The sequence below is a fragment of the Sciurus vulgaris genome (genome assembly GCF_902686455.1).
Source record: "Sciurus vulgaris genome assembly, chromosome: 7".
Taxonomy (NCBI): Eukaryota; Metazoa; Chordata; class Mammalia; order Rodentia; family Sciuridae; genus Sciurus; species Sciurus vulgaris.
In genome coordinates, this window is record NC_136467.1 from 95,347,180 (window position 1) to 95,365,624 (window position 18,445).

The window sequence follows — 18,445 nt, forward strand, 5'->3', positions numbered from 1 at the left end:
ATATACCAATCTAATACTTCTGATTACTTAAAAGAAAACTAACCCAATACATACCTTCATAGCAGCAATGATTACACTCAGGTGACTACAATTAATTTAATCTGACTATGCAATGAATCTTCATTTTGAGACTCATATTCAAGTATGTTAATACATCAACTATACAGTATTGTTTTGTTATTGAGGTAATGTTTTCTATTAGATATTTCCAGTTTTGCAATTGTGAAAACAAGTTATCACAGGACAAAATAAATCAGCATTATTGAAATAAAAGTATCAAAAATTATTTTAAACATATTTTACTTAAACTAGTGAAGTAATCAAATATGCCATCTAGACAAGCATAATTAAACTTTCTCAGATAAAATTATACTTTCTAAGTAAATTTTTATGCAAAAATTTGAATTTTACCAAATTTCCTTGCCAAAATAATTTACCTAGAATGTGATATAGTTGTCATAAATAGTAGATTTATAAGATGAAGAAAATCTTGTTCCAAGACAACAATTCTAATTTCTGATGAATTAAAATTAAACAGGGTGAAATACAAATATTTGAAGGTGAATTTAAATGAGTTTTGATATATGCATAAACTTTGTAACCATAACCAGAAATAGAAGTGACATTTCTATCTCCTGAAAACTTTCTTTTAATTCTTTCAGTAAGTTCCTCCTGGCAATGGCAACACACCATTGATCTGCTTTCAATCAGAATAGACAACTCACATCGACTTCAGAATTTCATATCAGTGAAATCATATAGTAAATATTCTCATTGTTTTGCTTCTTTTTGCTCAACATAACTTTGATTCAAAGATATGTCATCAACTGCATCTGCAGATCTTCTCTATTATTGACATGACTTGTCTGTTTCTGTTGATGAACATTTAATGTTTTTCAATATGAAACAAATAATTATAAACTTACTAATCTATTGAAACATGTACATTTTAATTTTTCTTTGCAAATATGTACATCTGCAATTGCTGGGGCACAGATTAAATGCATAAAAATATTCATTTAACAATACAAATTTTTAATGTTTCAAATTCTATTTCAAAGTGTTTGTACAATTTTGTATAATTTTGCACTCCTATTGTGAGTGAAGGCCAACTCCAGTTGTTCTCTTTTCTGACCAATGTTGTGTATTGTCGTAGTATTTGCTTTGGGGCTTTGTAGTTAGTGTGAAATATTTCTTTGTAGCTTTAATTTGTCTTTCTCAAATGCCTAAAAATCTTGAGTATTTTTTCAAAAACTTTTGTACATCTTTTAAAATGAAATATTCCTTTGTGTTTTCTGCCCATATTTTATAGAACTCATTTTACTATTGACTTGTAATCTCTTCTTTGGATATGTTAGATATAAGATTTGTCATATATTCATCACAAATAGTTTCTAGTCTGAAGTCTGCTTTTCATTTTCTTATATTTCTTAAATATTTGATAGTATGATATAAAATAATGAATGTAATGTAAATAAAATAAGATCCACAGGTCTTAGAAGTTCAGTACAATGACTCCTGAGAATTGTAAGCACTCTGTAGTCCACACTTCAAACAGTACAGTGATCCCAGCATCCTAAAGACATTCATTGTGCCCACTTCTAGTCTATTAACAAGTCTGTGGTGGTACCCACTGTTCTTTCGGTGATCATAGATGCGTTTATAGTGTTCTTTAAAATTTCACAGAAACAAAATTACATAATATATTTTTTGAGTCCATTCATTTTCACTAAATATAACATTGATGAAACTCTGAACTTGTCTATATTTTTGGTGTGAAGATTATTGTTCACAATTGTCAAAAAACAACAACCTAAACAGATGAAAACTGGTAAGATATATTGGTAATTATGGACATGTGAGTAGTAATTTGGAGGTTTCCTTTTGAAAACTTGGTGTACTTAAATATGAAAAAAACAGGTATGGAAGTAAAGCAATTTAATAAATACAAATTGCAATAAAAATATTTTCTCAGTAAAGAGGATTTTGTTATAATATCTTTAAAGTACTATGAAAATAGATAATTATGAAATAATAACTATATTCAGCAAAATATGATATGATAAGATCAATGTAATATCTGTTTTATACAAGTGAAAATATTTTAACATTGAAAAAGCAGACTTGCATTAGAAAAAAGGAAAATTGTTTTAGAAGAAATGGTGACAAAAATAAGTGGAAAACATACAGATTAATCCAAAAGTGATTGTTTAAATTTATGATGACCTACTTGAATTTAGCACATAAGTTAATTCTGAGAACTAGATGACAGCTACAGTAAACTCACATGAAATAACCAAAATATAAGCTTTCCGAGATCTTTCTACTGTTAGGGAAGAGAAAGGAGATAGTTCTTTGTATCAAATTTTTTAATTAAGTTTTTTTTAACAAGTTTAATCCTATTCACTAAAGAGTAAAAAAAATTTAGAAGAACACTCGGGATCCAAAAGTGTGAGTAAAAGAGAACAAATTAAACACAGAATAAGGTAATGTAAAGAAAAGTCACAAATTATAATGGCAAAAGTATCTTCATAATCACATGATCACAAGTAATTCTTTTTTTATTTTATTTTTTTCAATACCACAGATTGAAAGCAGGGGCACTTTACCACTAAGCCACTGATCTACAGTCCCAGTTCTTTCTTTGTCCTTTTTTTTGTTTTTGTTTTTTTTTTTTCTTCTGAGACAGGATCTCACTAAGTTGCTTAGAGCTTGCTAACTTTGAGACTAACTTTAAACTTGCAGTCCTCCTGCCTCAGCCTCCTTAGCTTCTGAGATTACAGGTGTGAACCACCATGTCTAGACTCAGAAGCTCACAAGCAATTTTTATGGGCTTTTATTTTTAGTTATAAGATAGAGATTATGATTTTAGGTTGAAATAAGAGTTAAAGAACTCTTTCCAACTTATGTCAAAGTTACTAGTAATTATGGGAAAATGTAACTATATAAATACTAATAAAAGGAAAGTTTGTTAAATTAAAATATAATACCCATTTATATGTAGCTAATGTATAAATCATTTCATTATAAATAAGAAACAAAAGCAACTCCCCAATTCAAACCCCTCCCAAAATTAAATCAATAGTATTAAGAATTGTAATGTATAAGAAGATAAGAAGAATAAAAATCAGGTTAAACAAAATAAATAATAACAATCTTATCAGTTATACTATCAGTGTCAATATTATTCTTCCAGTTGGAGCTCAAAAAAGAAAAGATATAATAAAAATAATAACAATAAATTAATATTGTTCTGTTTCTTAAGGAATGTCTAAAATAAACTGACAAAGTTTCAAAGCATAAGATTGGTCAAAGATGTAATATGAAAATGAGTTAAAGGTTAGATTATTATTTGAAGACAAAATAATATTAAGAAAGAAATATTCAAGGAGACAAAGCCTTCATACTGTACTAATACAAAAATACTACGTACAATGAAAATATCATAGTCATAAAATTTTATGAACCAAATAACAGAGCATAAAAGTATATTAGGCAGAAAGTGTTGGAAGTTCATATATATATATATATATATATATATATATATATATATACACACACACACACATATCTATATATACACACAAAGTATATAAATGGACTTGATTTTAACACACTATTATCTGCCTATGAAACATAAAATACCGAGAAAATAAAACCGTATAACATTTATACTATGCATTAAACCGCAGTGTTGGTTGAGTGAAAGTTAAAGGAACTGTGATACGAATTTGTTTTTCTTTTCTTTCTTTTCATTAAATTCCTTTGGTTTTCTCCAAGGAAGTGTATACATACACACTCATTTTTGCAACATACTTTAGGGGGTATGTGAGAGTAGGGATTGCAAATGACTAGTATCATTGCAAATGACAAGTATAATAATAATATTATTATTATTTTTACTTTTTATTTTTTAATTAATTGTGCATGAACAGTGTAAAGACCATTGTTCTAAACCTACATATTTCAGTGTGATATAACACTAGCAATATTCAATAAAGAACCTGTGTAACTTTATCAAGACTATGCCACTACAAAGAGAGAATCTCTTAGCTTCTATAAAATATAACATTAGGTAATTAAGGCCTTAAAATTTTTTTATTAATTGCAATTTGTGTGAATGTGTATTTTCCTCCACAAACTCTCCTTAATTGAAATGAGGCCATGACAGAAGTGTTGACCTTATCTCCTCTTCAATGAACTCTGAATGAGGTACTACGAAAAACTATCAATGAGTTTGAGATTGTCAAGTAAGCTCATATTTATCAGTTTTTTCTTTTTTTTCTAAATACATTTTGACCTTGTATTGTAGGAATACAACAGCTTTTTAGAAGATAATGTCTTACCACAGCTTTGTACATTTTGACACTATATCTTTGTCCTTTTTACTATGAATGATTAAATTCTTCTACATCTGACAAAATCAACGGTTTAAAGTGAAAATTTCATTCTTTCTCATACATAAAATATAGGCAGTCCAGGATGGGAGAGGGATCAATAGTCATTAGATGTTCTAGGTCTTTCTACTTCCTTATTCTGCTATCCTCTGCTTAGGATGATCTAAAAGACCTTCTAAAATCCAGCCTGTTATGACTCATTTTATCATACAACTTTCTGTTTCTGAGAAAAACACCAGAATATGCATATTAGAATTTTCATTTCTGTCATCTGCTGGTTTAAAACCTGAGTTCTGAAAAGAGATTAAAAATAACAAAAACAAGCAAAACTCACCTTGACTGTCCTGGAATTCTGTGTTCCAGATATAGCCTAGTATGAACTGAACTTCTAGAAGTGAAAAGGCCATGTGGGCAGCTCAGCATTTTGAACATGGACAGGCAATCAGTACACTTAAAGGATTTGAACAGTGTTAAGTTCCAAGGCATTTTTTCAACCAGAAGAATAGTTCCAAAACTTGGGAGAGTGAATTATTCACCAGTTTGGTAACCTAATTCAAGTTGTGTGGACTATGAAATTTTATGTGTGTGTGTGTGTGTGTGTGTGTGTGTGTGCGTGTAGGATTGAGTAGGAGTTCCCAAAAATCTTATGTTGGAGCCCTATCCCACAATGTTTAGAAATAGGACTTTTACAGAGGCAATCAAAGTTAAATAAGGTCATAAGAGTAGGGTCCTAATCCTATTTAAAAAAAGAGAGAAAACAGCTTTCTTCTCACCATGCACAAACCAGAAAAAAGTTCTGTGAAGACACAATAAAAAGACACCTCTCTGCAAGAAAGGGAGAGACCTCATCAGAAATCAAAATTCCTCTCATGTTTATCATGGATTTTAACACAACAAATTCATGTTTTTTAAGTCATTCAGTCTTTAGTTTTATTTATGGCAGTCATCTATATGCATAGATGTGTGTATGTTTATGTAAATATAGATATGTATATATATGCACACATACTTGTACACATATTAATACATGTACACATGTATTAGTAACAAAATTTTTTATTTCATTTCAGAAAATATTATGCTTCCATTCTTCACTCTGTAATTCAAATCATCAAGTTCTGATCCATCAAATCAGAGTCATAGATTGCTCATGAAGTTCTATATGTAATTATTAGAAATTATTAAGAGTATATAGATAAATAATTACTACATTGGTATAACAGTTTTCTATGTCATAAGTGCAGATCTTTTTATTCCTGTTGTTTTGATCTGGCATTAGATTTATAGAATAGCTGCAAAAATACATTAGGCAGTTTCCATATACCCTTTACTCAATCTTCCACAATATTTATGCCTTACACAACTACAGCTCAGTTCCACAACCAGAATAGTTATTAAAATATTAACATTAAGAACATATAATTTTGGAGGGTATAAAAGATAAATTGGTTCAGTTTTATGTGAGTAACATTTTTATGTTAATAAATGCTATTTTAGTACAAAATATTTGCACCTACTATCTGGTAACTTATAGTTTTATTTTTCTTATTTTACTTTTGATTATTCTGAAAACTATATATAGTCTTGCTTTTGACACCATAGACATCTTAGTCAAGAGACTGTGAGATCATAAACAAAGAATTATGACTTCTTATGTAATCAAACAGCAAGAGAGAAACAAAACTCCTCAAATATGACATATTTAACAATTAGCATTTTAAGGAAGGACATAAGGATACATAATTTAACTAATGCATTTTCAAAATACATGTGTGATTTATAATAGTTAACAGAAAAATCTCAACTGAAAACTCAGAGATGCCCCAGCTTTCCTTTTCTAAGCATTGCGAGAGAGAAAAATTCCAGTGATGCTACCAGCTGTAGTCCACCATCACCCACAACATTCTTATCTTTATAGCTAACCTTAGCTTTTCAGTAATAGCACCAGAAGCTTCAGTAAAATTGTAACCTCTGTATAATACCAATTTCAGGAAAGAACATGATTGTTCTGCCTTTCCCTACCATTTATATGATATGAAAGACACAGGTCTTTTCTATCAAAGCATCTTATCCCAGTAAGGTTATTAGAAGAGTAACTCCCCTAGCTTTCTATCTTCCTATTGACATCTGTTAAGACCATAACCAGTTTTAAAGTAATAATGGTTAGCAGTCAGAAACCTCAATGCTCAGCAGAGAACAAAAGTTGAAATCCATTGATGTGGTAGAGTTATTGTAATCATATATTTTATGCTAATCAAGTTACATAAGGAACTAATCTGAAAATTAATTAAGCAAAAGATTTAAATTATTGGTTAATATTTTATTATTCATATGTTGTCTGGTATTTAAATGAACTCATAATTTCATTAAGTGTTTCCATTAAAGTCATCACAAATACATTTCATTGCTAAATGCAAGAAGATATTTTTAAAGTAAGCTTAATTCTTCTATTTTAGATTTGAGTCTACTCATATAGAAAAAACATTATGAAATTTTAGTGTGAGATGATTTTTATATTACAATTCGCATAATGAACTTTATTATTATTATTTTAAGGAATTCTGCTATTTCCTGTTTAAAATTATCTGTGGATTATTGCACTGAATTAATACACTATATTCATTATTCAGCAGTCAGAAAATTTCCTTTCCCTTGTTAGCAGAAATAAAATATGCCCTGTTACAACGTTTAAAGAATAGCAGGTAATAAACAAATCTGATCTATTTAGAGCTTTAAATAAGTGAAATAAATTATTAAATAAGGTAAGTCAATAAATATGTAAGTTTTAGACTGAAAACTGTCAGTCCACAGAGCAGTTATATCACAGTAATTATATTTCCTCACGAAGTGATAAAATCATGATTAATACACATTTTCCACATCACATTTTAGCTGTCAATAAATATTATAAAGGATGAATAGAGAGTAGAGAATATCCTGATAATTGAGAGAAGACATTGATGGTTCTTATCTTAAAATGTGGGTGAAAACTGTGGTTTGTTCAAGGCTGACACTCAGACCTCTCTAAAGGGGAGGATAAAGAATAATGGAGTGAAGTCAACTTTCAACGATAAAGTGAGGGCTAAGCTGAACCTTCCCCATTCTGCTTTATTATGACCTCAAGCATGTGAATTTTCCTCCTGTATTCCTAAGATTCTAATTACGCTGCCATTGTCATAGATACATTTGAAAAGTAAATACAAGTTTACCAAATCTCATGAAATTCATATTTGCATAAAGGAAAGAAAATAATAAGTAAACCAACATACATTCAAACTCAAAATTCATCTCAATTGCTTAAATCAGAGGGGTCCTAATCAATAGGAATCATTAAAGTCACAGTGAGACTTCAAATTTCAGTAGTTATTATTGCCAAGTTGCTGACTAGCTTTGCCCTCCTGTAGTACATATTTTTAGTCTCTTATAGATATCGTCATAGTTTCAGGGCAATTATTGAAATTAGCAAATCTATAACACATTTGGAATAAAGTTTTGAAGGTAGTCTAATGACACAGATAGTGTGCAATCAATACAGGACAGCAGGAGTGGAGTTATATATATATTCTCAATCACACATTGTAATATAAATTATGGGGCTTGCTGTGTAATATCTGCCATAAATCTTTACATTTAAAAAGTATAGAAAATAGTAGGAATTTTTTTTCTTGAAAAGAGGAACAACTAAAATTGCATTAACTTCAGAACAAAAAAAATTACTACAAATGCCCCTCTAGAGTTTGGAGGACACACTATAATGCTGGTATATAGTTTTGTTTTGTTTTGCTTCATTTTAATCATTCCTTAGTATTTTTATTTAAAAAAAATCTATCATGCAAAAAGCGCTGGGCCCACCCCCTGGCAGACAATATATAAATATTTTGTTTTCTTTTTACACTTTGCATTTTTATGTTACATTATTTTCCTTATTGCTAATGCCATACCTTTCCCCTAAATTCCCTGTTTTATTCCTCATAGGTGGGAGTGACACCTAAGAACCTGTTAAAGCTAAAAACGATGCAACTTTACTCTTGTTCACAGAGAAAAAAAAAAAAGGAGAAAGAGAAAAAGAAAAAAACAGATGTCAGACTCCACTAAAGAGTGCAGAATACATTATAATGCCTTTACTTAAGCCAGGGAATTCAACCAAATTTTGCACCCTAGGGTTTACTTTGAAATGGCAAGAAACATTTCCATTTGCCACAACTTCAGGAGAGGATTATAGCTGGTTGTCTGATGGGTAGAGGAAAGGATGCTGTTAATCATCTCAAAATGCCAGATTTGAGACTCCAAAAAGAATTATCCATCCCAATGTGACAATTGCCTAGAGACTAAGAAACTACTTCAAATGGACATTAATTTGTATAGTTTTCTGAAATGCAGAAACACTTTTCATGAAATTTGATGACTTTCTTGTTTCTTCAATTTTAGCTATGACATTTGCATATTTTCACTTTTCTACTATTGTGTTTATTTTCTCTCTTTTTAGTCTTCTTTCTTTTTCTGTTTATTTCTTGTCAACTCTTATTTACACTCAGGCTTCTTTTGCTAAGAATACATGTGTATTCACTAAACTCTTTCTGTATTCTGATATTGCTTATTTCATCACATTCCAAAACCTAAGTAGGACCTGAAAAGATAAATATTACTTTAAAATTAGGTGTTACATTATTGAGTACTTGCCATGCAGAGATTTGATTATGGTTATAGTTGTCATAGGTATAAAATAATGTAAATCTTTCTGCTTTTACATTAAAAACTTATTTAAAAAATGCCAGTTAGGTGAGTATCTAAAATCCTTCTTTCTTTCAATGAAAAGCAATATCCACAAATTTGTCCATGACACATGTGTTTATGTGTGTACATGCGGCTATATCCACACATATATGTCTATACATACATACAAATAGGCACACAAAATCATGACTATAATTCTTTTTTTTAGGGTACAAGGGATTAAACCCAGGAGTCCAGGGATGCTTAACAACTAAGCCATCTCTCTCCACTCCACTGTTTTTTTAACTTAGTGAGACTGGGTCTCTCTATGTTTCTTAGGGTCTCACTGGATTTGAATTTAATGATTTTCCTGCCTCAGTCTCTCATGCCACTGGGATTATAGGCATGTGCCACTGTGTCCATCATAACCATAATTCTTAAACTTTCTTAAATCATAGAATTATTTGGAAATGAAATTGATCATATTTTAAATTTATGTAGCTAAACTATCTTGTACTATGTTATAATGAAATATGCTTATCTCACTTGCTTTGTAAATTTGAATCAGTTCAACACAATTATATTACAAATGTTCCAAGTGCTAAGAAGTAAGAAAATTTGAAGCATAGAAATGGTCAGAAATTTGGGATTCAGTAAGAGTTCTGGTTAATTATAAAACCCATTGTATGGCCAAAGTAAAAGGGTGAGAAAAATAGAAGAAAAGATCACTAGGAAGAACAGATCAAGAAAGTAAGAGGCCAGAATTTGGGACTGATTATTAAGAAAGATAAAAAAGTTGGTCAAAATCTGATCTGTGAGCTATGCACAGTGGCAAACTCCTTTAATTCCAGAGACAAGGAAGGCTGAGGCAGGAGGATCCCAAGTTTGAGGCCAGCCTCAACAACTTAGTAGGACCCCGTCTCAAAATAAAAATAAAAAGGGCTGGAAATGCAGCTCAGTGGTAAAGTGCTCTGGGTTCAATCCCCAGTAAAAGACAAACAAGTCAAACAAAATAAAACAAAAACCTGGTCTGTGAAGCATTTACTAAAGCATGAAGAGGAATTAGCAAAATGTTAAACAAGAAAATGAGTAAGGATATTGGATATATAAAACAAATTAGACAAAGCTTGATGCTTATTTAGTTTTACTTATTTATTCAGTTTTTAATTTTAAAAAAATTTTCAAAAAGAAACTGCTTAAGAAGTAAAGAGTAAAATGATCTTCTCACTATATAAGTATAGGATTTTGATAAAATGAACAGCTTTCATTTGAGAGATATTCAAGTAACAAAAAAAAGAAAGAAAAATATGAATATAAATTAAGAATTTTATGTATTTTTATGTTTATGTATTTCAATTAGAATATGTTTGTCTTGAAAAGGACTTTTGAATTACCGAGTGGCCTTTTCTAAGGCAAAGACTTTATTTGATTTCCAATCAATTTTTCAGTTCCAATTTTTATTGCACAAAATGCAGAAACCATCAAGCAGCAGAACATACAGAAAAAGAATCAAAACTTGCATAGCTCACTTTGACAAATGAGGATTAAGTCTATGTCAGGGAACAACAGATTTCTGTAAGAGTTGCTGAGTGAAATTCATGAAGCATCATTCCCTTTGTCCTGAAGTCAATGAGGTCATTTTTGGCAAGGTCTGCATCATTGATTTGCTGTCCATGTCAGCAAGGAAGGATTACAAATCCATGTTTCAATTTTAAGGTCATGGGAGAAAAAGTAACCTTCAACAATTTTCTTCAGGGTTTCCTAGTATCTTGCAGATATCTGCCTGCAGATAAATTAAATGGGAGAATTTGCATAGTTTCTTTTTCAAGTAACTTTAATATAGAGTGCCAACTTGGCCAAAAGCAGTATTAGTAATGATGACTTGCAGAACTTAAAATTTTCAAGGCTTTTATTCACTCATACATCCATAAAATGAGACACTCTTTGGATTTACCCTCCATTTTCAAACTGTTCTGAAAGTAGCCTTTTCTTAACTTTAAAAGAATAAACCTTATCTTGGATTTTCAATACATTATTAAATAACATGCTTTATTAAATCAGCAAACATTATGTGGTTAGGAAACTTTCTACTTTTCACTGAAATATTTTACAAATCCACTTAAATATACTTCATGTTTTAGCTGCTGGAGATGCAATTTCACAGCAGTAGGGAAAAAATCAGAATCACCTTGCAGTACTGGATACCAACTCTTACTCTTCGGAAACAAATGTATCTTCACAATGGGCAACATTTCTTCACAAAGTCCATAAAAATTTGTTAGTTGTGAAGAATCTTAGCTTTCCCATAAGTAAATGAAATACCAAGAGTTTTCTTCTAGTTTAGTTTCCTTTGACCAAAATCCCAACCATTTCAAATCTTCATTTATTTAAGTCATGTCTTCATTTATAGGAAATTAGATATCTTGGTAGACACTAATGGTGTCATTTAACTTCATGAAGAGGAGTCATGGTGTGGCCATTTCTTTAACAACCAATATGAGATATTCCAACATGGGAAAATAAGATATTATAAAACAGGATTTTAGTGTGGTTGAATTCATTTGACAGGCACATTTCTTTGCTTGTTTGATTTTTCCCTGTGACTCATTTCCACAAACCAGTTGAATATCTTGTGTTATGGTTTGTATATAATATGTCCACCAAAAGTGTATGTGTGAGACAATGTAAGAAGGTTTAGAAGAGAAATGATTGGGTTAAGAGAGCCTTAACTCAATCAATAAATTAATCCTCTGATGGGATTAACTGAGTGGTAATCAAAGGTAGGTAGGGCTTGATGGATCCCTGGAGTCATTCCTTTGGACTATGTATTTTGTATCTGGCCAGTGTAGTCTCTTTCTCTGCTTCCTGATCAGTATGTGAGCCTCTTCCCACTACCACACTCTTCTGTCATGAAATTCTGTCTCACCTTGAGCCCGAGGAATGGAGCCAGCTGTCTAGGGACGGAGACCTCTCAAATAAACTTTTCCTCCTCTAAAACTGTTCTTGTCGGGTCTTTTAGTCACGGCAGTAAAAAAGCTCACTAAAATACCTTGCTTCGCTAAATGCCCCCCCGATTCTATGACTTTCTATTTTAACATATGGTGGTCAAGTATTTTATGCTCTAGAAAACTTAGATTTTCATGTAGTTTCATGTAGTTACAGCTCAATCCTTTATTCAAAACTAAGATTTCACATTTTCCAGTGAATTTTCCTGTTTTTACTCCTAGTTCTGATCTACTGAAAATTATCTTAGACACCACAATATAGTAAAAGTGAAGATTAGCTTCATGATAAAGGATTGTACTATTTTATATTACTCTAAATAGTAGAGAGAAAAAAAGTACTTTAAATACCTAAGTCAAGGATCCTGGTGAAGAATGTAAGTTAAAGACTTGCATTAAATTTTGCATGAAATCTCACTTTAGCTATTGTGAGAAAATTAATTTTTAAGACTTTGAGCTGCAATAATAGAGATTATAGAAGATATGACAACAACAACCAATTTCACAGTTGGCAAGCAACAAACAAGAGGCAACTGGAAGTGACTCTGAGATAGTTGTAACTTAAACCAAAGTACCAAGAGGCAAGAAAATACCTGATTTATACTGGAGAATATTCAAGGCATCAGAACTGGCCATCAACAGGTGCCTTCAAATCAGGGATCAAAGATTGGTAACTAAAATAAGGACAATCCTTTGAATACTGTTTACAAGGCAGTTAGGTCTCTGCAGTTTTTGAGGCAGTTGAATCACAAATAGCAACCTGTTACACAATTTCATCTTTCCCATCCAATTTTAAGTATGTAGTGATTTCTTTGTAACCAATTATGGTAAAGTATCCATATCTATAGCTCTTTCTTCCCCTAGATAAACATATAAGAATTCTGCAAAAAAATTATTATGTTTAATTATGAGATCTGTATTATTCATGGTTCTCTAGAGGAACAGAACCAACAGGAGATTATATATATATATATGTGTGTATATATATATATATATATATATACACACATATATATATAAATAATGATATATAACATATATGATTATTTTAAAATATAAACACAATCATGTATTATATATCATTACATATGATGATATATAACATAATTATAGATATGTTTATTTTTAAAAAAATTATCTATATGATTATAAAAATGGATTTATTAGATTGGCTTACACAGCCAGAAGCTGGTTAGTCCCAGGATGGCTGTCTTTAGGCTGGAGAGCTGAAGGAACCAGTAGATGCACAGTCCAAGATGGTGAAGCCTCAGAACAAGAGGGACCGATGATGCTATCCCTACCTCATGTAAAATCTGGAAATTCCCTGGAGAATCATTGCCAGAGTCTGCTTTGAAAGAGTGAAGGAACAAGAGTCTGACATCCTCAGATGATCTCAGCAGCAATCAAGAATCCATCCAAGAAGAACGCAACTTGCATCTGTTGTTGCTTCCTTGTTCTTTCAACTTTTATTTCGTGAAGTCTCCAATCTATTGGACAGTGCTGCCTACACTTAGGGTGCATCTCCACTTCAGTTTATACTATGTGCATGCTAATCATTCCTCATTGACATATCCAGAAATCTCTTAATTTTAAGCATCTCTTAATCTAATTCAATTGATGATTCAGATTGACCATTACAAGATCCATGATGGCAATGCACTATTGCTGAAAATGAATAATGAAACGCAATGTAGTACCTTGCAAACATTAGGACTTAACAATGCTTTGACACTTATTTTTGAGCAATAATTTGAAACCTAGTTCTCAATTTCTAAAAATGTTGTAACAATCAGGAATAGAAAATTGCCAAGGTGAAGGTAATAATCATGCTTTCATAATTTGTGTAGAATACTTGCAGAGAGGAGGAGGGAATTCTTGAGAAGAATTCATGGAAAACAGTCATTAAAGCCTGCCTTGCGAATAAAAAAGTAAGGGGTTGGGGAAGAAAGATGTAATGGAGATTGAGTCTAAACTTTTTTTTTTTTTTTCAAGTATATTAGATACATAATGAAAGTTAGATAATTGCAAGTATTTGAAGTTATAGAAAGTTGGATATAGAGTTGGTTTCTGAACATTTTTAATTGATCATTTATAATAAGTGAGGATGCAGAAGCACCTCATTAACATATACTTCCAAGTTGCGTTCAATGGGAAAATTTATCACATTTAAATCTTCAAATACTCCAAATCAGAGCTTTTTGTGTTCTGATAACTGGATAGTAAACATTTATATAATCAGTTGAATATAAGTTCCAGGTCACAGTTACATAAATTGAAGGATTTTTAGCATAAGAAGAAGAAAGAAGTAGAGAGGCTGAATTATTAGTTGGTCCATCCACATAGCATTTTGAACTCCTGATTGTGGTAGGAGGACTTGTTGGAAAAGAATCAGGTGTCAACACTTTTAACAAATTATTGGAAATTATCAAGTTGTGAATTGATAAATGAACTAATTTGAATAGGGAGTATATGTGCATATGTACACATATATATATCAAGAATCAGAGACTATATACATAAATGGAAAAGAGAGTAACAATTATGAAGTATATTTGTTATGGTTTGGATGTGAGATGTCTCCCAAATGTTCATGAGTGAGACTGCACAAGAAGGTTCAGAGAAAAAATGATTGGGTTACTAGAGTCTTAATCCAATCAGTGAATTGATCACCAAATGGAATTAATTGAGTGGTAACTGAAGGCAGGTGGGCCACTGTGGTAACTGTGGCCGGAGGAGGTAGGGCATTGGGGGTGTGACTTTGGAGTATATGTTTGTATCTGATGAGTGTAGTTCTCGCTCTACTTTCTGATCCTCATGTGAGCTGCTTCCCTCTACCATACTTTTTCCCCTTCTGCCTCACCTTGAGCCTCGAGGAATGGAGTCAACTTTCTATGGACTGAGAGCTTTGAAACTCCAGCTTTGAGCTGGAGTCCTCAAATAAACTTTTTCTCCCTTATAGTTGTTTTTGTTGAGCCTTTTAGTCACAGTAGCAAAAAAACTAACTATAACAGCGTTTTAGTTACTGGTTTAGTCATTGCTGTGGTGAAATGCCTGAGATTAATTACAAATAGAAATGGTTTGTTTTGTTCATGGTTTCAGAGGCTTCAGTCCATGTTCAGTTGGCCCTGTTGCTTTTCGACCTGTGGCAAAGCAGCACACCACTGTGGGAGCATGGAGTAGAATAACGATGTTCACCTCATGGCTGGGAAATGAAAGAAGTTAGAGAGACTGGAATTTTGAAATTTCCTTCAAGGGCACACCCCCAATGACCTTCATGTTTCTACCACATCTTAATAGTACCAAACTGGAGACCAAGCCTTTACCATATGGGCCTTTGGAAGACATTCGAGATCCAAACTTTATCAAAGTTCTATTTTGAAGTGAGGATTATTAAATGCACATTCTATTACTAATAGGTGATGGTGGTGGGTAGTAACTCTGAAAAGCCACAGAGTAGATTACATGCTCAAAGAAAAGGAGGTTTAATTGGGCACAATACACAAAACAAGTGCTCAGTGATGAGATCAAATGTGTATGAAAGCAATCATCTACCAGAGAATAGTCTTTCCAGATGGTTAAAAAGATAATTTGACTTTTGTTTTTGTTTTCTTAGGGTTGAAATGGGAGAATTCTGAATCAGAGAGAAGGACTCGGTTGATGTGGTAATGAGAATATAAGAGATTACACATGGGTGAAGGAAACCTACATTTAGGTGGTAACCAAGACCCATTATTTGGATATTTAAAGTTATTTATATTGATAATAGTCCATCTTGATTTTAGGGTATGTGTGTGTGTGTGTGTGTGTGTGTATAAGACATCCTGTGTGATACATTTTAGAGCCTATTTATTCTATTATTGTGCAATGAAAAGTTGGAATGCTTTTTTTCTAACAGGTAGGTCAATTATTACCTACTCATCTTGAATTCATATAGATGTGGTTTAATGCTTACTTTGGTGATGGAATGTTCCATGAGTTCCTTATATCATCTAACATGGTGTATCTCAACCTACCAGTGCTGCTCGTACTGAAGCTTCATTTTGAGTTCTATGAGACTGTGTGCGATATGTTTTCTAATCCCTATGTTGTTCTGTTCACAATCTTACAGCAGTTGCTGCTTTGTAAATATCTTCTTGTTTTGCCCTTCACTTATGCAACATAACCCTCAACCTAGAACTTGTGGGAAACTCCCATATTGACTTTGGTCTCATTCTGTTTTCTTCAAAATCCCAAACTACAACATCCTCAAAGTATGATGTCTACATCCTTAGCTCAACAAAATGGGTTGTTCTACTTTAAGAAGTTTTTTACAGGCAGTGATCACAGGGTTCATCTTTTGAGTTTACCCTCTTTCAGTAATCATCTTTTTATGTTGTCTGTTTTCCATGGCAAAAATATTGTTTCAAATTTTGCTCATTTTTCATAGTGTACTGCTGGTAGGATGGCTAGTGTAGAAATTATTCTGTACCATATAAAACAGTTATTTATTGCTGTGTTGGTCCATCCTCTATACAGAACACCTGATTGGGTAGTTTTTAAAGAAATGAGGTTTATTTAGCTTATAGTTGTGGAAGTCAAAGATCAAAGTGCCAGTTTCTGCTCAGCTCTTTGTGGACCCATCAGTGATTGGTGAATTACATTATGGTGGGAAACAAATGAGAGGGAGAGATCAAATGATGAGACAGGAAGCCAGAAAGACTGAGGGGGACAGGCTGCTTCTTTTCATAACAACTCATTCTCAAGAGAAATAACAAGTTTCCTGTTTTGTCCCTGTCCAACTGCAGCACCCACAATGAACTAACAGCCTTTCACCAGCCTCCACCACCTGAAGATTTCACCTTCAGGTTCAGCACCACTGCGTGGAGGAAGCAAGCTTCAGGCATAGGCAAGTTAGTTGAACACATTCAAACTACCTTCAAACCATGATGCTTACTTTTTGTCTATTTTTATTCAATTCAGTGCTTAAAAAAAAGAAATCAAAATATTGACTGATAGTTTTGAATTCTGTCTGTTCAATCCTACAGTTCCATCAGTTTTTCTTTTATGTGCTTTAACTTTTATTGGCCACACCTATTTTTAGCACTATTATGTCTCTGAAAAATTGACGCTTTTATAACTGAGAGGTCTCCCTTTCTAACAATGCTATTTTCCTTAAGTATACTCATTCTGATATGAATATAGTCACATTATATATCTGATAATGAGTGTTTCTGTTACATGTCCTTGTCCTCTCCTTTACTTCCAAATTATAAGTGTCTTTGTATATAAAATGCAGTTTCTAAAAATGTCATGCGGTTTGGTTTGCTAATTTGAATCTATCCTGACAATCACTCCCTTTCATTAAGTACTTAATCTATATCTAATATAATTTATTGATGTGATTAGATTTATTTATAATCCTTCTATTCTCTATTTATTTCCTATACACTTTATTTCATTATCTCTCCTTTTCTACTATTATTGCCTTTCCTGATGTTTTACTAGTTATTTTTTAATCTCTTCCATTGTCAGGTAATTATATGACTTCATTTCACCTTATAAATAACTTTTGAATTAAAATCACAGAAAAGGAAAAGATGAAGTTAAAGATAAAAGCAAATTTAGAGGTTGCCTTAGTCATTTCCATTTAAAAATATTCATCTAGAAATATTTCTTTAGAACAAACATTTACATTGTGACATATATCCAGCCAAAACCTGTGCTATCCTTTAGCCATGATTGTAATTAAAATGTTTATTCACTACTGTTTAAAGATTGAACACAATTGGAATCAATCAGGTATTGAAATTGCAAAGCTTATACTAAACAGGTATTTATTCTTGGGCAAGTTTTTATATTTCATTTAGTATCAGCATAAGAGCTGTAAAATGAAGATAATAATATCTATATAGTTTCTACTAATTTGCTTTTTTGAATAATTGTTTTTTGATCAATAAATCAATTTCAGTATTCATTTTTAACCTTTGTATAGACACGAAACTATTTTTTTTTGTTCTCTACACTCTGGTGGCTTGTCTAGGGATTATAATATAATTTAATATCATAATATAAGTTGAATTGGAGGATCCAAGATGGCTGACAAGAGGGGGACTGCATCTCCCGTCGCTCCAGAACTCAGGATTCAAGAAGGGGAGGTATTGAGAGACTCAGACCAACATAGAGCAGCAGGGTGAGTCTCTCCCATCGGGAGAAGTTCAGCCCGGGTTGCAGGCCCCAATAGGGGGAGCTTCTTGAAGCAGGGCAGGGCAGCGAGAGTCTGTCCCAAGCAGCCCTGCTCCCTCAGACAGCAGGCCCAGTCCACAGCCAGGTTCTCAGAGCAGGCCCACCCAGTGA